The sequence below is a fragment of the Chondrus crispus genome, genomic scaffold (assembly GCF_000350225.1).
Source record: "Chondrus crispus Stackhouse genomic scaffold, scaffold_10, whole genome shotgun sequence".
Taxonomy (NCBI): Eukaryota; Rhodophyta; class Florideophyceae; order Gigartinales; family Gigartinaceae; genus Chondrus; species Chondrus crispus.
This window is the reverse complement of record NW_005178942.1, coordinates 124,276-146,709: the sequence shown is the minus strand read 5'-3', so window position 1 is coordinate 146,709 and position 22,434 is coordinate 124,276.

Here is a 22,434-nt window from a genome sequence, read left to right as displayed (position 1 = left end):
GTCAGGATTGTGGCAGAAGTGGTGTCACTTACTGTGCATGAGATTTCAACCGAACACGCAACTCGCGGAAATGAAACTGCCAGAGAAGAAGACGTGTGGTGGGTCAGGACTGCGGACGAGGGGCGTGCAGAGAGTTGGATCTGGTCCTGGAACTATATATGCAGTAGGCGGTAGTTTGATATATCAAACTACCGCCTTTTCTGAGTTCGAGCAGGGCATCTGACTGAAAATCAGTTACATTTTCATGGGCACGTGTCAATAGCAGAATATAGGTTCTGAAATTTCAATTTGAAATTACCGAATTCGGTATTGCATGGTTGCCCTTAATGACAGCCATCCATTGAGCTTTTTTCGTGCGGTATCACATCAAAATGCGAGTAGAAACATCTCATTCTTACCGTTTCTATTCATTGAACCAAGCTTTAATATTAACGGTACAACCGTATGCATCGCCAAATGTAACAAAAGACCTTCTTTCTTCTGTAGAGCAGTAAGCTTGCTGAAGTCTTGTTAATGCCGAGGTCCATGCCAAACCTCACTGCAGCCCCACTTCCAGTGGCAAACCTGGTCGAAACCGTCACAGATGGGGCGTCAAAGCAAGAGTCGTTGGGTTCTTAAAAAACGCGGACCTTATGCAAAGCGTTCCGAAGATGTTGCATCACAAGGGACTACTTCGGATGGGCACGCACCATTTTCTTCTGAATCTCAGCTTGAAAGACATCGAAAAAGAGCAAGGCCATGTAGGCAACTGTCTACAAAGCCAGCAAAACGTCCAGGGGATGGATTCAAATTACTAGACCGTCAATCAGAATCCTATGCTTCCCTTTTGAAAGACGGGCTTTTAAGCGACCTCCAAGAAAAACAAGGCGTGATGCATGACGGCGTGGAGGCACTTCCATTAATTCCTCACTCCGAACGAAATGACACGCTCCGTTGTGAAGAAAGCGAACGAATTTCTGGATTAGACATTGGATTGAGCGTTGAGCAGGACGTTGTCTACGAAGCTGAAGGGTGCGAAGAGCTGATAGACAGCATGTTCGACGGTGCTTCTGCTGTAATTCGATTGACCTGGACAAATATTGCATCACTGATAACAGCAACTGGGAGCACACGTCTCGGCGAGACTGCGTATCAGACACTTGCTAACTGTAGGAACTGGAGACCGAATGAAAGCCAGCTCACTCTCAAACTGCCAAGTACATCTACTCTGAAGAGACGTGTTCGTCCATTTGCGAAATCCAACTTCTTCGTTCCTTGTCGTGTAGAAATGTTTACTGTGGATTTCTCGAAGTCTGGGTCGAAGGCTGGCGTTGGAAAGTATTCCTCACAGGACAGCGCTCCTACCATGATTGTAAGGCCTAGCGACTGGGCGAAACTTGACTTTTCGACAGCAAGATTGCGAGAGATGGTGCAAGGAAGACGGCATGATATGGATCCGTCAAGCGAGGTACCAAGGTTCTTGGATATTGAGGACACTCCAATAATACAGGATAGGGCTGGGAGTTGATCTGTTTATCGGATTCCAACCGAAGATGGTTTGACGGTGCAACTTCGAAAAGGGCTCCTTCTTAACATCACGTTCGAAACAAGTGACGCGGTGAAGGGCAGATTGATGCAAGCCCAGTTTGCAGTAACGTCCTCAACAAACATGAGCTTTGATGCAGTTGTATCTTCCTTCTTTGTTTACGATGATCCGAACTGGACAGAACCGCAGGAGCAGTCTAATTCAAAGCGTACCAAAAGGATGAAGATGAAGAGACCAGAATCTCTGGCATTCCTTCCCAGTGACATGGTCGTCGAACTTGCACTTCCAGGACAGCCAGATGCCGAAGATTCGGAAGAACCCACGCAAACACCCTTCCTTGTGTATAGGATGTGTAGAAGACATAACTGTGATGACGAATACGCCACCAGCTTGGTTGTATCTTCTGAAAGAAATGTTTCGAATCTCACTGGCACGAATAGGGGGGTTTACAACCAGATGTTTGACAAAATCGTAGTGAAACGAGTATCTGCGGATGATAATCCGATGGACAAGGGCCATCGCGTCGATGCGGAGAGCAGTTGACGTCTTGAATATGGAAGAAAGTACGTTGTGTACATAATGTTTCTGTACTCTGATGGATTTACGCCGTACATTGGAAAGAAGGGAAGCATGGGTGGTGTATACATGCTGCCAATAGGTATGGCTCCGGAGAACCGCAACGGAGCCGGAGCCATCAGACCCATCGGGTTAACTCCTCCAGGAGTATCTACAAACGAGATACTGGCGGCAGTTATTGATGATATCATTGAGGGGACAGAAAAGGGATTTGAGATGACTACCGCAGAAGGAGAGAAGGTTGTTCTTTTTCTCGATGTCGTCGGGTACGTCGGGGACTATCCTGCAGTCTCCTACACTTTGGACCTACTAGGGCACTGCTCCAATGTTCCATGTCACTTATGCAGCTATGGAGGGTACGACAAGTCTGGATTTCAAGGAAGCAAGTATTGTTATACAACTCGCATCCATTCCGACCATCCATCTTTCGCGAGAGATGAGAACCGGGCTACTGCATTGAGGAGATCCAAGTTATCCAGGGAAGAGTTGAAAGCCCTCGGAATGGATGACGCAGATACGTTTGAGACAAGTTTGCAGGCACTTTATCAACTCTCTGCAAAACTACAACACGTTCGCGCTCGTGTACCTCGTGTACTTGGCAGTAGGAAACCGGTTGTTCCTTCTGTTTTCGATTTGTATCGCTCATGCGTTGTGGCTCCCGATCATCTTTTCCTCGGGATTGGTCGCGACATCATGAATCTCTGTATAACATTGCTACCAAAAGATGTACGCAGAGATGCTGAGGCGATTGCCAAAGTGGCTTTGAAGGATGGACATCTCATATATCAGGAAAGCCTAATCAACCATGACAAGCATGTGCTACATTCAATGACGATATCTTATATGTACTGCCTGCTCTTGGTAGCACCACGAGCGATGAAGTGTACTTGGTACGTGCACAAAATCACTGGCGAGGGAGTGAGCGGAAACTGTGCTACTATCGATGAAGCTCTCAACCTCCTCGACCTGTTTTCCTCTCTCGTGAGCAGGACGCAGTACTTTCCGGAATCAAGAATAGATGGTAAGAGGTCAATAGACACACACAATGAAGAAGGAGGAACCAAAAGACTCCTGGAGATTCGGAATATGGCACTTCGTTACCTATCTCGAGTAGATAAGCTGTGTCGCACAAACAGCTTTGCCTCCACTCATTTGGACAAACCAAACCTTCACAGACTGTTGGAGTTCTTCACACATACATTGCCACTGCTCGGTAGCGTAAGACATGTACAAGAATTGTTGTTTGAAAGCGCTCATCAGCCATTGAAGAGGGGGGTGGCTCAATCCAATATGAAAAACTCACAATTACAGGCTATGGAACATCGTCTTGCCAACGACTGGAAGACTCGTCTGGCAATTGAGACTGCAGGCATTGGCACCAGTGAGAACGGATGGAGCTTTGAGTCAGCGAAGTCGGTTTTGAATCTCTTGGGCTACGACAGTTCTGGGCTGCAGGATGCCGGAAGATTACTACAAAAGCTTCAGGACTGCTTCCCAACTCCTGTTCTGCAGAACCTTCGATTCCATCGGAAAGGACTTTTATCATCGTCTCTCAGTAGGAAGGACTGGCGCGTAGACAAGTCAAGAATTATGAACCTAGGAAACACTGCGGACGGAGATCAATATTCAGAAATGTTCCAATCATCTGACCTTGCATTTCTGTTGAAAGCAAGGGAGCTTTTAGAGCATTTATGAAAACACAAGATACGTCTTAGAAGTGGCCGGGCAGAGCATGGACATTCCGTAACTGTACATACATATGGAACTGCGAAGTGGTGCAAAGTAACAGACGGGCAAAAGAGGGACCAAACATCCGTTCTGGCAACTATATCCTATGGTAGCGTGATTCAAGCCCTGCAGGCTTGTGTAGTTTCGACCGCTGATCCTGATCTCACATTCACCCTTCATGAGAACAAAGATTCTGAGCATGATCAAGATAGAAGGTTCTGGATGGTGCTAGCCGTATTTCAAGTCCAGACTCTGGACGCTCGTGGGAAAGAAAGTCAGGAAACAATACGATATTGCGCAGTGAAGGAGTGCGAAGCGGAGGAAGATGGATACCGCGTGTTAATACAACAACAAAACGAAAGAAGAGCGCTGGTTGAGCTTGAAAGCTACGTTCGAAAGGCATTAGTTATGCACTACTGCGAACAGGAGAGCGAAGAAAGCGACGATCATATGTGTCTCATATCCACATCAAACTCAGCAGTACAACACAGGAGTCTCCCAGACGGTGAAATTTATCGGGTGTGGGGGCGAAAGGAAGGGTATCCGCCACGTCGAGCATAAGTATATGTGCGGAACAAGAACTCTGGTCTTTATTCAACAGCTTTTAGCACTACCACACAACTCGGAATACTTCTATACGCTGACTAGAAGTTCTGCGCCGGCCTCTATATCCGTGGTTGCGACATATAAAACTGTATCATGGCCGCAAACAAAATTTACCTTTGTCGGCTTGTAGCAAAGGGACACATTCGGTGTCCCCGCCTTCCGAAGTCCGTGTCCCTCCACCTCTCTAGTCCCCGTAGCCAGTCTGATCCTTCTTGCGACGCCGAACTTGTAGCATAAACACCCCCAGCGATAGGGGTGTATGCACAGTTCGACCGAGACCCCGTCCGATCGGGAAGACGGGGGTGAAGCAGGACACCAGCTAACGGCACCGGGCAGCGGGCCCGGGTAGCGTGGTAGAGCGGGAACGGGGAGGACGCCGGTACGCGCGAGCGGTTCGACGCCTCGACGCCCTGGAGCGGTACTGGGTAACGATCCAGTACCGACGGGCGGAGGCGGAGCCGACTCGTGGGCGTACCGCGCGCGTCCTCAACCCGCGCTCGGTGCCGCTCTAAGGTAGTTAGCGAGCGCTACCTTAGAATAAGCGGGAAGTCGGACCTTGACGGTCGGTGGGTGACAAGTCCGTGCTTGTCCTCCTCCCCCGCCGCCGGTCCGCTCCATATTTAATGTACATAATAACCTATCATAATAGTACAGTACCGATGTACTGTAGCGACGTACTGTAGCGGTCGGTCGACACTGTAATACTGTCAGCCATCGGGGCTGACAGTACACGTGTGTGCGCGTTCTCCGGTCCCGCGCGTACACGTGTACACGTGCGCCCCCTGTACTCGGAGATAGACGTGGTGGTACTGTAGAGCATCGAGCCCTACAGTAACCGATCCGGTTCTGAGTTGATCCAATCGAAAATAAAGCCCCAGGGGGGGTTATACTACAGAACTGTGCAGGAAAAATGTAAACCTCTCTCACGCCCCGAATACTCTTGCTCAATTCAATCGGATATGAACAGTTGCGGAACATTTCAGGTGTACACCCAAGTACACCGTTTTCACCGTATTGTTTTGTGGACTGACTTTGTTTTGTTAAGTCCCTATAAACGATTGTTCCATAAACAGGGCATATAACCTCTCCCCTCCGAACAGTTCTGGTCGTAAAACACCAAGAGAGCCATCATTCCAGTGCTTTGAAGGAGCCTCAATCAAACCGAGAACCATACACTCATATAAAATGATATCTTCGCAGTGAACTGTTTGAAGGCCTCCGGTATATTCCCTCGCCCACTTTGATAAAGGCTTTCCTTTGCCCTCTTGCACCACATTTAGTGCTTGTAACTTAGTGGCTAGGAACTTCAAAATGTGCTCCGGAGCTTGTTGAAAGTAAGGACATCCTCTCGGAGGCTTCCAATCTGAGCCCTTCTCAGCGGCCCTTGTAAATGCCGGATTATGAGCCAACAATAGCTCTGCTGCGGATTCCAACTGTGGTATGTTGATGTCAGAAGATGGGTTCAGGACACTCTGAGCAAAGGCCAGCTCCAAGTTTTCTGTCGCAGCAAGCCAGGCAACCGGGTCCCGTTCACACCCCACAAATCTTCGATGCTTTTTGAGCGAAAGACAAGCCACTCCAGTTGAAAAGGTTCCACTGAACATATCAACAACGTAATCACCCGGTTGAGTCAAGCGAGAAATGATTTCCATGAGAAGACGTAGAGGTTTCTGCTCCAGTCGCAACGGGACGAACTTTGACTTCGGGGCGTCGGGGTGCTTAAGCCTCTCTCCCTCTTCTAGTCTCGGAACGTTGTCGATAATGTTAGTCCAAGCCGGATGGCGGGAAGAGACGAAGTTGAAGTTATCGTAGTTAACCAGGGCGAAAGCGTCCTTCGAATTGAGTCCTTTCTTAGTGACATGTACAGCCATCTCGGAAATTCGTCTGAAAGCCGTCGTCTTGATGGCAGCATTCGTGTAATAATGACCCGGCATGCTGTTCATAAGCACTGGTGAGGGATCCACACTGAAAATTCGGAGACGCTCCGCAGGGAGATTCACTTCTAGGAGGTCTTCGGTTCCTGACCGCCCTTCCTCATCGCCTTGATTTGATTCTTCCTCATCTTGTTCATCTTCATTATCAGAACTGACTGCAACTGTACACGATGCGAAGGCGTCATACCAGAGTTTGAATTGCAATGCAGAGCAGAACACAAACGCATGTCCACCCTCACGGAGCATCTGACTGATCTCACGAACACAATCAGTCATGTCACTTTTGCTGAGGTTGTCATGGGTTGAATTCGGAAGATTGTTCGCTCTTCGGTAGTTGTAAGGTGGGTCACAAAGCACCAGCTGTACTCCTTCCAATATTTGTTCGGAACATGATGAGATATCCTCCTGCGATAGCTCTGGGAATGCACAGCTATACGTCCTTGCGTACTTGTTCATTGCCCTGCAGACATTCCTTAAAGCTTCTCGACACTCACAGCCTTCACCTTTACACTCCTGCGTGACTGACAGAGTCCGTGATTGTGCAGGCCAGCGTCCTGCCCGGGACTCTGACCTGTCTGGAGCACTACTCACCAATTCACTTTCCCGCACCGCCTGTACAGAGTCGGTGTGTGAGACAGACTTAGAAGCAGTCCTGCGCCTGGCGACAACTGCGAGGCTCCTTGCAAGGATGTTTTCTTGTCGCGCCTGTTCAGTGGAGTTTACAGAAGAAACCATCTCTATGTCTTGTTGTGGGAGGGAATTCTTCACGTGATTGACCATTTCGTTCTGATAACCATCGATGATGGGAAGGATCGTTTCCTGAACTTTCTTGAACCTGTCCAAAGCCATCCAATTCGCCATGGAAGGCATTTCATACAAGTAATCCGATTTCACGAAGAAGCGGATATTACTCAGAACAAGTTTTGCTGCCTCGCGGAGAGCATTATCCACGACTGGAACGCGGCCAAACGCTTGTGGGGAACATTCATCGGAGAGACAGAATGCCCCGGCGTTGACTGTGATTGTATCCTTCTGTTTTTTGTGGGCGAAGCCTGAACTCAACACAGTAAAGCACATCTCACGGTCGTCACTTGTCAAGGTGATGTAAGGATATATCATTTCTTCGCAGTTCTTGAATCCCATATATCTGGCCTTGCAATCCCATGCACGAATAACTTGCTGAACAGCAAAGCCAATACGCTGTGACGTCTCCCTATTGACCTTGTAGTTCTGCAATACCTTCTTTCTCTTGGCACATGGTGATCCTTGTTTCCTGGTGTGACAGTTCATAACTACTCCCACATAGATTAGGAACATCATTGCCTCGAAGGAAGTTGCGGGCGAAGTAAGGAATCGTGGCTCTTTCACAGTATTCCTTTTGGAACTCGTGTTGCTAAAAAACGTACACTGGAGACCTCTAGCATTGAAGCTGTCGCCGTTAATGTCGCTTATGATTTCGAAGATTTGCCAGGGTCTAGTATCATTGCCTCTCCCGCAACCAAGAAGCGCCTGCACGATTGCATAGACTTGTGCGACTTGACGTTGATTCATTTTTGATTTGCGAACCTCTGCCCCGGATACATTTTCGGCTCCCAAAGATTGTAAGTAGTTCTTTGCAGCATCGGTCTCAGGGTTATTCTCAGCCCAATCCGCGATATCTCCAGGTTTCGGTACCACGTTCCCAGTTTGCTGGATTACGGCTGCTCGCACTACCTGTATGGCTTTGAGGCGCTTCCCGAAGGAAGACGTTTTCGCTTGAGTAGGCATGTTTATCACGTGTGATACTTAGATGGGGACAGGCACGAATAGCAGTAAGAGGAGCGGAACAAAAGTGCAGGCTTATGTAGAGAACGAAAAGACGTTGTGCGCGATAGTCGATGAGGTGTCTTAAACGGACGGAAAGAGAAGGAGTAATCCAGTAAAGCAACCGGTTAGGTCTTCTAGGTTTCCACTTGAGGTTTCCACGCAATATTTCCACTTGAAGGGTACTCCAACCCACGGTGACGCGTCCCCTACGCGCGGAGGGGGCCGATTTCAGCACTCTTCCACCACCCAGACCCTTGTGTGATGGTGACAAGATCCGTTCGGGGTACCCCTGCAGCCAACTATTGTTGACTATCGGCGCAGTCCTCCCCCTATGAGAAAATGTCAATGTTCGAGTTTAGCGGCTAAAGCCACTGAATAGAGGACGACCTAGTAGAAGTAGTGGTCGATAAGAAGGAACAGGCGCAGCGCAAAACGCAGCGCGAGCGGTCTGAAAGGTAGAAGGTGACACCACGGCCAGCATGAGCCTGCAGGCACCTTGGTGGACGCGCGTCCCTGACACCTGATATGCACATCCACACTCGATGTGCAAGTAAAATCGGCCAAAAAATTGCCCAAAAAAATGATCTGATTTGCACATAGACATTCGATGTGGAAATCAAATCGTCCAAAAAATTGCGCAAAAAAAGGATTTGATTTGCACATCGACACTCGATGTGGAAATCAAATCGTCCTAAAAATTGCGCAAAAAAAGGATTTGATTTGCACATCGACACTCGATGTGGAAATCAAATCGTCCAAAAAATTGCGCAAAAAAAGGATTTGATTTTCACATCGACTATCGATGTGCCCATCCGGTGCCTGGGTCGAGCGTCCGAAAAAACTTGACTGTTTTTTTGGCCGCACACCATCCCAGCGCTCGACTGGGGATGTCCAGGCATGTCATCTGTCATGGGGCATCCCGGGCCGTTGATTTTGGGTCTGTAGAGCGTCTCTCCATAGCTTAATCGCCCCTGTGTAGACGCATTTCTGTCCAAAAATCGTCCTGCTCCTCCTACCCCTTTGACCTCACTCGACCCTTCTCCTCTCTAGCACCTTTCTTCTTCGCACCCTACCGGCGCGCCTATACCAAGTACTTGCACTGCGTCTGCTCTCCCTTTCCGACCACAGTTACAGTCTCTCTTGCTTCCAGGTCCCGAACGCGTCGCAAACCCGTCTATCGTTTCTCGCGCTGCGTTTTGCGCTGCGCCTGTTCCTTCTTATCGACCACTACTTCTACTAGGTCGTCCTCTATTCAGTGGCTTTAGCCGCTAAACTCGAACATTGACATTTTCTCATAGGGGGAGGACTGCGCCGATAGTCAACAATAGTTGGCTGCAGGGGTACCCCGAACGGATCTTGTCACCATCACCCAAGGGTCTGGGTGGTGGAAGAGTGCTGAAATCGGCCCCCTCCGCGCGTAGGGGACGCGTCACCGTGGGTTGGAGTACCCTTCAAGTGGAAATATTGCGTGAAAACCTCAAGTGGAAACCTAGAAGACCTAACCGGTTGCTTTACTGGATTACTCCTTCTCTTGCCGTCCGTTTAAGACATCTCATCGACTATCGCGCACAACGTCTTTTCGTTCTCTACATAAGCCTGCACTTTTGTTCCGCTCCTCTTACTGCTACTCATTCCTGTCCCCATCGAAGTATCACAAGTGATAAATCAAGGTTTTTACCATGCCTACACCCAAGCGCGGAATTAGAAAGGAACGAAGAGGTCGTGGTCGTGGGCGTGGGCGTGTGCGTGGTTCTAGCCGTGCAACTGGAAAAAAAGTTCGCTCCCTTGAAGAACTCCAGTCCAAGGGACTTGTAGCCGATGCAGAAGTGACCCTCTTTGCCCATGACTTCAAAATCAAACGAGGTCACGCAACGCCGGAGGGGCATGAAGAGTTCGGTGCTCTAGTTCGAGTGGGAACTGCGCATATCACCCTCGGTGCCGTGGGCCAGATGCCGCCCCGAACTTTCGACCTTGCGGACATCGGGGACTGGGAGAAAGGTTCGCAATACCTCGTTCTGGTTTACAAAGTCCATATAGACGACAATCGTAAGGACATTCCCTATCCGTACCCTTTCCCGGCCAATGAGGAGCAACACTGTCCCAAGACACTCGGAGAGATTGTCGACATATGGGCGCGATACCCTTGGGACAGTTTCATGATGGCTAAGGGGGTTGTGTCTGAAATGGAGGGAACGGTCTCCACTCCCACTACCAAGAAAACCTCTAATGTTGAAAAGACTGCTCAGACCCCTATGTCCGTTCGAAAGAGATTAAGTTTATTCAAAGGTGAAGAGCAACAATCCGACACGGCGAAACACATCGTTTCAGCGGTCGTTTCAGATGCATGTGGAAAAATCAGAATGGAAGCAGATGCACCGAAATCACTTCGTGCGGATTCTTCTAGACGAGACTCTGAAAACAGCATTTCGCCAATGGACGTTGTTAATGTTGATGATGACATCCGGTTTGTGAGGGAAGCGAGAGTTGCTACACTCGACAACGGCATCGAAATAGACGAGTCTTCTGCCCCAGATATCCCTGAAGTGGATGTGAGCAACTACGGGCAGCATCACGTCCGGGTCTTAGTCAGTAACATCAGAATCATGGAAGAAACTCTTCGGGGGGTTGACGAAAGACATGTGGAATCAATTACCGAGAGCCTTCTCAAAAACGGGCTGCTGAAAGCGGCTGGAGCAATCTCTGTGGCCATGCCAGAAGACATGGTCTTCGACCGCTCTACGATGTTGAGGCAGAGAGACGATGGGTTAGATGAGCTGATGATGGAACCCCTAATTTGCGACGGTCAGCATCGTGTCACCAGCATGAATAAGGCCAAGGATACTGACTTGCAAAAGGAAAAGGAGTTCGAATGGATCGATGCACAGGTGTGGTACAGGAAGGATGGTAAACCCGTTTCAGACTTGGAAAAACTAGGCATCGGTGCTCTACTCAACGACACCTCGTCGAAGATCCGGTTCTCAAACTTCACAGATTCCATTCACGCAACTATAGCGGCTGTTCGAATGATGAAGAACCGGTTGGATAAGCAGAATCAGCGTACTGTGATGACTGTCGCAGGTGTCACAGGCGCGCTAATGAAGCTTAAAGTACTTGGTCCGCTGGGGGCTAAGCAGTACTCTCGATATGCGCACTTGGCACTACGACTTGTGGAGTACGATATCGACTACGACACCATCAAAAGCCTCTGCGACACGACCAGGACTATCGGTATCACGCACCTTAGCAACCGTCGGCTTCTCACCCTGCATAGGTCTGGAATCCTTCTTGGTATTTCATGTGTCGTTGTCTTTTTGCGCGAGGTGGAGACGGACAAACCGATGAACTTCAAGCGTCAGAAGAAAAGGAGAAAGAAGCGCGGTGCTTTCACTGAGTACGAGAATGCTTTCTTTGAAGCCTTTGCTGAAATTTATGAGGAGCTTTGCACCATTGCCAACACGTACGAGAAGGAGTTGCAAAGCGTCTTGGAAATGGAGATTGAGGTCGGCAGAAACATCAAGATGCGGATTGATGACTTTGTGGCAAGGCAGATGAAGAGTTTCAGGAGTGGAGTTAATGAAGCTGGCCAGCGTTTTGACCAAGACAAGCGTCTCAATATGCTCCGCAAAAAGCTCGTGAAAGCTCTAGCTCCACCTAAGGAGCTTTCTAAGCGAGCTGACGCGCCTATCTCTCAAGGTACTTCACGCCAAGTACCTCAAACGACTACGTCTCAAGTTGATACGTCTCAGCCGCCTCGTCACGCGCAAGGGCCTGGGTCCTCCTCACAGGCCTCATCCGTAACAGTTCGGAGAGGGATTCGCCAAAGGATTAAAACTAATCCATTGACGATTTCCCTGCAGCTACCTTTGAAGAAAACAGGAAAGAGAAAACGAGGGGAAGATGCTATCCAGTCAACCAAGAACATCCGTGCCCTCAACACTGCCTTTGAAGAGAAGGAAGAGTAATTGAGGATACCGGCTTTACCGCCCGCTGTCGAAAGTGATGTGGCAAGGGAAGATGACGTCGGGGAGTTCGATGACATTCTTCCAGGTCTACTCCCGATCGGGGCACACGAATCTGCCGTATGGAATGTTTCGAAGAACCCGGATTGGGTTAACTACGCCTTACTTCCGCCGAGTCAGTGGCCGAAAGGGAATCCGATAACGCATCAAACTCCTTGGCTTCGTTCTTTGTGCATACCGGTTAGTCACCGAGCGAATTGCCTGGTCGAAAGGATGGACTTGGTGCGAATTCATCATGCCGTGTACTATCACGCCGCGGCTATGCGACACAAGGAACTCGGGTCGACGAAGTCCAACGTGTTCATGAAAGCGCTGCCGTCCACGGGTCCGAGTCCTAATATGGCCCTGAAGTACAAGGAGGAACAGGCTCTTTGGGCCGCAGCCATGGAATTAGACAACGTCGCTAATGAATACTTCCTGGCCAAGGCGACTGAGCTGCGGGAGAAGGGCTTCGTCATTCTTGAAGGTTTCGGAAGTGACAGTGGTGTGCCATTCAACCTCGCTTTCGAAGCCCCTCTCCGTGGAGGGGACGTCATCGAAGAGATGATAGAATACTACGAAGAAATATTCCCTGGCGAGGATGCGATGAAGGATGAAGCAAATCGCAAAGTGTGGAGCCCCATCTTCAACGTCGATCCCGAGACAGATAGAAAACACCGAAATAAGGGCATCGGACGCTACATCACCACGCTAGCAGGTGTTTCGTCCAAGGTCGAACAGAATGCCGATACAGTGTGGGTGGCAAGGAAGCGCGCTATGCTGGACGTCCGCCTGGCGCAAATTGCTGCTGCACTTCGACTCGTGGACCCTGAAAAGGGCACTTCGGAGATGGCTGTTCCGAAGTCTGGGGGTGGCTTCTTGCTGACGGGGAAAGGTTGTCCTCGGCAGTCCCTCCATACAGACTTTGGCGTTGGAAAATCTAAGAATAGAAACCTGGAATACGCAAGGAATCCTGGATACTTCTTTATTTGTTCTGGTGAAAATGGATTCCCCTTTTGGGTTTGTCCGTTCTCTCATCACTTCACAGTGAAGGATTCAATAGCCCAGAGACACATTTCCATGGGTGTGCAGGTGAAGAAGGTCCACGTTCCACCGAACTCTGTCTTCATTGGAAGAGGAGATCTCTCACATGCTGGTGCTTCGTACGAGGATAGCATATCACCCGGTGCGACGTCTCAGATTGGACTTGGCTCTGCAAAGAAGCATGGTCACGTGGTTCGCTATCATCTATACTTCGTTCCTAGAGGACAGAAGCTGCTGGATTCAGTTCACAGGAATCCGTCCTTTACCCCTCACTTTCAAGACGGGCTCTCCGCGGAGAGCATTTCTCCGCAGACTGGCCCGCACGGTAACTCGGAGCCTCCGAAGGAGAATTCGGTCTCGAGCTCTTCTTCTGATTACCACTCAAGTGATTCTAGTGGCGACAGTGATTCGTAGGTGAAGGGTACTAAGGAGGACGACATCCAAGCATAGGTACTAGGTAGTTCATACTTTCAATAGCGAGAACAGTGTCATCATCACTCTGTGGTGACACTTCTTTCTTCATTGCACAAGTGAATCATCTTGTATCCTTGATTAATCCATTTCCAATATGAGATGTTGTAGTAGACCACCTTGCACTCTAGCGTACACGTACACAGATGCCACGAAGTAAAGCTTCACTCGAACCGCTAAAGGGATTTCTGCGCTGGTTTTGCTCCCTTTTTCAATAACAATATGTCTATAGAGCATAAAGCAGCTTCACACCCCTCTTGAAAGGGAACAACTGGCTTATTTCCCTTTACAGATTGTCCAGGGGAGATAGAAGAGGTAGGGGACTGAATACATCCACATCGTCTCAGTCACCAATCCAGAACTGCTCACTGATATACAAAGGAGTCTCCAAAAACGACCACGTTTACTCAGATAGATAGTGACTCCTTTCTACATCAGTGAAAAGCTTAAAGTAACGGTAACACTAAGTAGCTTAAGATCAATTGGTGGGATTGCAATGCGAAACGCGGATACGGGTCCAATTAGATTGTTCATGTTGGGGTCTCCGTCCTGGGACCCACGCGTTTTCTCCTATTTCATTTATAAAGGGGGGGAGCGTTGGGAGTCATTTTACCATAGGCCTGTTGCACTTACCAGTGTGGCAAATATGATTGAAAGAACAGCCATTCAATGAGACATGAGGTACAGTCAAAGCCTTCCGGACTGTGGCCACTGTGATTAAAAGAACAGTCATTCAATGACACCTGAGTTACTGTCAAAGCATTCCGGACTGTGGCAACTATGATTAAAAGGACAGTTATTCAATGACACAAGACTGACTGGCAAAGCATTCTGGACTGGAAGATGTAGGTAGATTTGTAGCCCATGCCCTACTGGAAAAGTGCACGTGCAAGTCCCATGGGACTTAGACTCTGAGCAGAGCTGTGATCCATAAATGTGACCGTTACGAAAATGGTGATTTCACATTAATGATATATATATGAATATACTGACTACGTTCGAATGGTTACCCCAACTCTTTAGTCTTCGGTATATCTTTCAAACAAATTTCTCAAGTATCACTTTCCAAGGGAAATTAACAGAGGACGATACCATCCACCAGTTGATAATGGTATCAGATCTTTTCAATGGCCTCCAATTCGGGAGTGATATAGAGGTCTACTATACCTTGGAGAATGAAGAAGAAAGTAAGGCATGGTTCCCAGCAACAGCCATTAGTCTCAACTACCTTCATGACGATCGAGGAGAGGTGCTCAAGGGGACTATTCAATACAAGGCTGCGTTTGGATTCAGGGCATGTAAAAGCAAGGTGACTTTCAAGGAGGGTAACGAGTTTGTACAAGATGGACAAAAGTTTAGCTGGAGACTCAAAGATACATCCGTGCGATTGGATATCACCGCAAGCTCAGGCATGGCAGGCGGAGCGATGGATGTAGATGATAACGACTATCCTCCAGGTAGTTCCATGGTAGAAAAATGCAGGAAGCTCAACCATACGACGAATGTGTCACTTGACCAGAAGACAATCAAAGATACACGCGAGCTAAATGCCCTTTCCAGACGCCTTCAGTACCTTGAGGTAGTGAAAGGACAGCAATCCTCTATTACGACTGCGCTATTGACTCAGAACCCGCTCCTCACTTCTGCTGGGGGCTCCAATATTCCTCTTAAGTTTATTTCGTTGCGTCTAGAGCATTGGTTACTCAAGACGCCGACACGTCCTACCCCGGGTGAAATGACTCGTGGGACGAAATGGTTTGTGCAGGACTCATTTAAGGCGCGAGCAGACTGCACATTGCTCCAGTTTGATTCCGTATCCGAAAGAGTCAAAGCTCAGCTACGAACAAAGGTTTCTATTCTTCCGGAAGATTATATGTGCCGGAAATCAGTTGTGAAGGAGACGAGTATATACTTTAGGAGCTTCCTAGACTTGTCAGAAGCACTCCGACCAGCATCACCGCAAGTTGTCAGAGACGTGATCATCGCAAAAAGGCTGGAAAAAGGTACCGACAATTATGTATCTGCCAGAGTGATAGGCTGTATGGCCGGTCCTAACACCGAATCTCTTTCTGACCCGTGCTATATGACAATTGGAGATTCTCTTGCTGTTATAAGGGATGACGAGGATGAACAACGGCACGTTGTATTTCGTCGGGATTGCACTTGGGATTCCATAGAGAAGACCTACTCCCATCCACTGGAAGCCATAAGACTATCTGAGCTCCACTTCCAAGAACGCATTTCCAAGGTAATGGGTGCTGAAAACGTGGTCAGCGGACCATCCGACCGGAAGCAGTCGTTCTACCTGCGATGGAATCTTCAATCCAGTCCTTGTCAATCTATATTTGCTGATGTAAATCGCAGCGACGTACTAGGAGTACTTCAAGTGCACATCCCTTTCCTCTCTATCAAAGGCTCTGCGCATGTGAAGCAATTCATCAATGTTGCCAAAGTTCTGGACTTCTTTAAGTAAACTCAATTCATTCATGCTACAGTAGTCTCCCGCTTTACTCATTTATCACTTCGATGAACTAAGAAGTATCACAATCCCATGAAATACGACCCCCTATAAATCGAAGTCTTGGACTATGAATACATCGTCATCGTTTTCGACTTGATTCGTCTGGATTTCATCCTCACCGTCCACCACGCTCAGATCATCATTATACTTGTGATGTGAACCTGATCAGACCGGGGGATCGTGTACGGAGTTGTACATATCCACGGACATCACCAGGTTCTCCTTCAAAACACTGGAGAGTTGCTGTGGAAGCTCACCCCGGCTTTCTACCTGTCCTTCCGTCAAAAGTTCTGAATAGAGTGATCTCAGTCGCGACCGCCGTGAATCAATATGCTGATCCTGGCTATCCGCTTCATGCAACATCTGCTCGTTTCCAGAAAATGCACCCCTCGACTCAATCACCTTCATCAGCATGACCTCCCGGAACAGGACAGCAGTCATGTAAATCACACGAAAGGATTCCTTGGATATTGAATGCAGGTCTTCATCACTGCCGCACCTGGTAAAAGCAACCAAGAACTTCAAGGCGACGTGCATGGCATTGAGTCGGATAACAATTTCTCGAATCTCCTTCCTTCCATCCTTGTCTTTCGTCTCAACATCATACGTAGCGATGAATACGAAGGGTTCACTTTCAGAAAGCAGCTTCTTCCACGCTATCCCATTCATGGGGTTCACCTCAGCGACCGACTTCATAGCAGTACGACAGGTTCGGTCTGGGATATCTTGGAGGTTCATGTGCGGGCGAGGTGGATTCTCATACTGGAATGAGACTCCCACTTCACTTTGGAAAACATATGAGAAGTTTTGAAAGAAGGATTTCCGCCCAAGCTCCCTGGACTTGTTCAGAAACTGATTACCCATCTTGAAAACGCGGCGAACGATCTCAACCCTAATGTCTTCGTCCTTGATGAATCCAACTGGCTCATCTTCCACCATCTTATCGCTTCGACACCGAGCCACACGCCGGGCCTTCTTGATGCCCGTTGAAGCAAATTCTTCGTTGAAGAAAGACTCGACTGTGATCATTCTTATGTAGCCCGGCCTCAGCCAAAAAGGTTTCTCAGCGGTCTTCAGCTTCCCGCGGATGTTCGGATGTACCATTTTGAGTGACTTCGTCCCAATACTCGGGTTGTTCATTGCATTTGCAATCAAACTCTTTCCCCAAGCCTTTCGCAGGACCACATACTGACGGGCTTGCTTCGTACCCAGCAGCTCCTCGGCTTTCTCCTCGCTTGGGTCCCTTTTCCACAAAAGGACCTCGACAAGTAAAAGCCCGAACCCCAACACTTTGGAACTATTGACGTCCAAGCGAAGTTTCTCAGATTGTGAGTCACGACTCCCACCTTCAAAAGATTCCTTCGCTTCCTTTCTCTGAGGAAGAACTCTCATGGTGCAATTTATCAGCGCTCTTGTAAAGATAATGCACATGAATTTCCCTCCAAATATGTCCTCCATAGGCCTGAGGAGGTCGATCAAAGAGGCCTTCTCGGCTGCTTTTCCCGTCTGCGGCAGTGCGGAATTCAGAAGAACAATGTTGACGGCGTCCTGGCAGCGTGATAACGTCCTCTCTAAAGTGGAGACACGAGAAGATACAGCCTTGATTGCACCAAGAATTTCCCTCTTTTCAATGGCAAGCTGCTTCTCCAAACGAGCATGCAGTTCCCGCATGACTCGAAGTACTCCGTGGTTAGAGTCTTCCTCAAATTCTCGAGAGAAATTGGGGCCCCGTGGCTGACTCGGCAAGGAACCTGCCACGGACTCACGACGCGTGGGAACGATGACGTCTTTCACAACTGGAGTTTGGGCAACTTCGTACATCTCTGCTGCACTAGCCTGCACAATGTCGTCGACGTCCTCCTCTGGCTCGCGTCCATGGAGCTCGAACAACCGACGCTTCGCCCGTTTGCGTTCTGGGTGTTCCTCTTCCTCGCCTTGATCTCCATCCCCGAACAAAAGGGAAAAGTCTTCACTCGGAGACAAGCCGATGCAGCGCTTGCGCTTGCCCGAACGCGAATGTGCTGCATCGGACGGGCCGCTTCCTTGACTTCGAACGGGAAGCGAGCACGTGTCAGATGGCGGACTGCCTCGGGGCGTCCTGAACGTATTACTTGAAACCCCACGGGTTTCCTGTCTAGCTGCCGCGGGAGTAGCTCTGGCCGCAACACGAGGGGATGACCGGCGTTCCGCGGGAACCTGGGCTCCAGGCGCTCGGCTGTTAGACTTTCCAAATGAGCGGCCTCTCTGATTGCCTGACGCAGCGGGTTTCTTCCCAGACCTTCTTCGCGGGGTCATGGCGCCTCAGTAGGAACACAGGATGAGCAAAGTCGGGAAGGAAAGGGAAACGGAGGGGGAGAAAGGATTCGATGGATTGGGAAGACGTGAAAGGGTCCAAGCACGCGTCTGGTACTAGCGCAGGAAAGCATGAGCTTATTCTGGTTTGATCACGTGAAGGTTAAAGATATCATGGCCAAGGGCTGCGTTTTTAGGCAGCGAAATAGCACATCACTTTGCTACATCGACGTATCAAAAAAACATTTCCGCTACAACTCTGGCACTCCAGCAAAACATTCTGGTTCAGTCACTGCCCGGAACCAGACACGCCCCTCAACCCCGTGCTGAATGAGAACGGTTTAAAATTTGGCAAAAGATTGCTGCTCGCGAACCAATGAAGCACGGACCACCGTTCATTGCTGGCAAAAATCCAGCATTTTTTGGCCCCAAAAATAACCACATCATTGCTTTTATTAAATTTATCATAAATTTGACCTTCCTGTGACGGTGTCCACGTATCTACTATTCTGTTCGAAGGAGCCAGAAGGCTCATACATCGGCATTAACGGCATGCTTTGGTTAAGCAATCGGAGCGGTGACCACCTCGGAAAAATCACCCAGTTCTTGCACAGACATTTCACTGGTTGATGCCAATTTACCTTGCAAATTTTATATCTAATTCCTCCTCGGTGACCGAGCAACGACCTGTGCTGCCCACTTCAGGACTGCAGCACGCCGGGAGCAAGTTCTCTTCTTCGGAATCTGGCGACGGACCGACAAAGACCTTGGTTCAATGTTTGCAACCTGATAATGGTGCACACGGAATGCCAGCGCCTTCTGTCGCCCTCTGAAACGCTCAATCCTCGTCCTTTCCACAGCTTCGGTGAGTCGCTGCGCCACATCTGCTTCCTTTTCTTGTTTGGCTGCCAGCTTCACACTCACTTTTGCCACTTTCTCCCTCGCCAGCTCCATTGCGGCGTCCGTAGTCAATGTAATCCCAGCTGATGTGTCCACGTAACCACAGCGAAGAACGCGCGGCTGAACCCCTAAACTATCCCTGTACGCAGCTCGTTTGACTTCTAGCATTTCCGCCATTTTTTCAACCGTCACCAAGGACGAGCTATTGCCTGACGAATGCGGACGAGGGACACCCATGAGAGCATGAGCATTCACAGGCCAAATGCCAGCTTTGTTAAATGCCGATTTCACATTAGCTCTCGTAAACGCCTTCCCGTATGCCTCCCTCATTATTTTTAAATAATCAAACAGATCGTAGCTTTTCGATTTAGTAGAGGACGAAAGCTGTTCCACATAACTCTGTATGTGCTCCTTAAAGGGACCGAAAACCCCCACGTCTAGGGGTTGGGTTGTGCCGCTTGTATGAGAAGGTAATGCATACACGACTACGCCAGCCTGTTTCAGTGTGTGCAGCACCTTGTACCCCATATGGCTCCTGTATCCATCCATACATAAAAGAACTTTTCGTCCATTGGCCGTCAGGTCCCTAACATCCTCAGCAAAATACTGTGCCCATCGCAGAAAGTTTTTGCTGTCCACGCCGGCGACATCTTCTCGAATTGTTATCAAACTCCCCCGCGGTAGGCAATCGGCAACGGTTTCCATTACAGATGATCCATGATGCTCGACCGTTCGATACTTTAAAGATTTTCCCTCCACAACAAACAAAGGGCGTCCAACGTCTCCATTGGCGAAAATAACGGGCATGATCGTTACGCGTTTAACATTCTTGAATTCAGGTGATCTTTGAAGGGACTTGTGCCCTCGAGCACTATACGACCTTGTCCTGTTCGACTGTACGCAATCGTTGCTCGGTGTAGAGCCGCTTTCGTCTAGATTAGCAATACGAGAGGCATCTAAATTATGCACATGAACAAGCCGCTCTAATTCCGCGATGTGGGCCGTCAGATTATCGGCATTGGTTGCCTGCCAGCGAGCTTCTTCCTCCTTACAGGCCCTTCCAAACTTAATTTTGGCACTGTGCCGTTTTGAGAGGAGTGACAAAAACTTGCGTCCCGGACGCCCATCAATAAAGGGAATGGCTTTTCGGCGCTCCTCGGGGAACGAGTGCACCATCAGTTGTACAGCGTCGCCTACATCTGACCGCTTGAGAGGGAAGGTGCTCTGGGAGTATGAAAGGACGAGGTTAACAATGAGCTGCTCTTCACATAACGATAGATATGTACGTGATTTTGTCAACACATTTCGGCGCGAGAATCGATATTGAAACGTTGCCAAAGGGAGTCGTGCCAGTTGAGCAGCCCTGCGCCGAGTTGCACCATGCCTTTCAATCGCAACAATGGCTTGGTTGAAGTAGACCTTTTCTTTTTTTTCGCGGCTTGTCTTTTTGGTCATTGTGTGTTGGGGTGGGTGTGAAGGGAGACGGATCGAGCTCCATGGTTTTAATTTGCACAAAATTATGCACCAAAGTTTGCATCAAGGGGGCAATAAGGGCGCCAAATCGGATTCTGCTGTTGAAATGGCGGGAAATGCATTTGTGGTTGATTTACGACACCGTCAGTCGACGGTTTTCACTCAAAAGTTGTCATGTTTATTGGTAAAAGCAGAATCGGAATAAAATTAGGCATACTATTTTTGTTCAAGTGAAGGGTGCTCTGTTCGAGAAAGGGGGGCATGCACGGGTAGATGGTTCGGCGAAACGTGTTCCGTATCGGCAAAGGTATTCAGCATCAGCTGGCTCGGGTGCTCGTCCTCCCGTGCGTGTCCTCCTTTTCTTTTCTCTGACTAGCTCTCGTCTAAGCTGTATAAATACCTAGGCTCGCTCTCGTTTCTTTCCGTTCGGCGCATCGTCATGCGCCTCATTGCACATCTCTTCCGTGCACTATCTCCTCCGCGATCCTTGGCTTCTGCATTTGCCCATGATCCTTCCTATTTCCGATTCAATGTCGCACTCCTCTCCCGCTGTCTGCTTCCTCTCTATATGTGTGTGTTCTCTCATACGCCCACCCTAATCTATGCTGGTGACCCTTCCGGCTCAATACACATAGGCCATAAACATTGTATTCACCCAAAGTGCAACTCTGCATTAAAACGCCACACCGCTTACACATGCACAACAGTCTAAATATTCACCACATTACAGTGCACACTGAAAGTACAAGAACACCATTGAAACCTTGACCTTACACAAAAATACGAAAGATATGATCATGAAAAGCAGCTCAAACGAAAGGGAAGAGAAATAGTGTACAGAAACTGTAATCGTTTTTATAGTTTCGTACTTGTACAGTGACTTATCTTTAAAAAACTAAATACAACCGCACTGTAATTATAAGGACAAACAAAAAGTGCAATCAAAACCCTTCTTTATTTCGATCTCAATGAGACGTGCGGCCGACATTCTTCCGCATACAGCAATGCAACGGCTCTGCGTCGATCCAACGAGATTCTCAAGAATACTGTGGTCGATATTGGGCGCTTCCTGAAACTATTTTTGTGCAGTACACATTTTTTGACACATTTCTCAAAATCTGGAAATGTGCACCCGTTTTACTCCTGAAACTCGTGTGCGCAAATTGCTCCCCGGACTCACGAGCAGTAATTTTGCTCGTAGTCAATGGCATCAAAGGGCTGTGCGAACGGGTCGCGAAACCGACCGGGATATGCCTGAGCAGGGATGCCTCCCTCATCTGCGCTACTGCTGCTGCTGCTGCTCCGAAAAAGAAGTAACCGTAAGCGCTCCCTCACGTTTCGCGCAAAAATGGCCTCCGACGGCAAACGCCGCCGGGATCGCCGTATACCTCGTCCCTCACTTCAAGCGCCCCATATGTCCGCCTTTGCATTTCTGTTCGGTTCTGCCAATGATCAGGCCCTCATCACCCTCACAGGGCTTGATTTTCACGCGTTTCACTATCTCCTCCCCTCATTCACTAATTTCTACAATGCCTATTCCCCTTACGGCCGCCTGGGCCA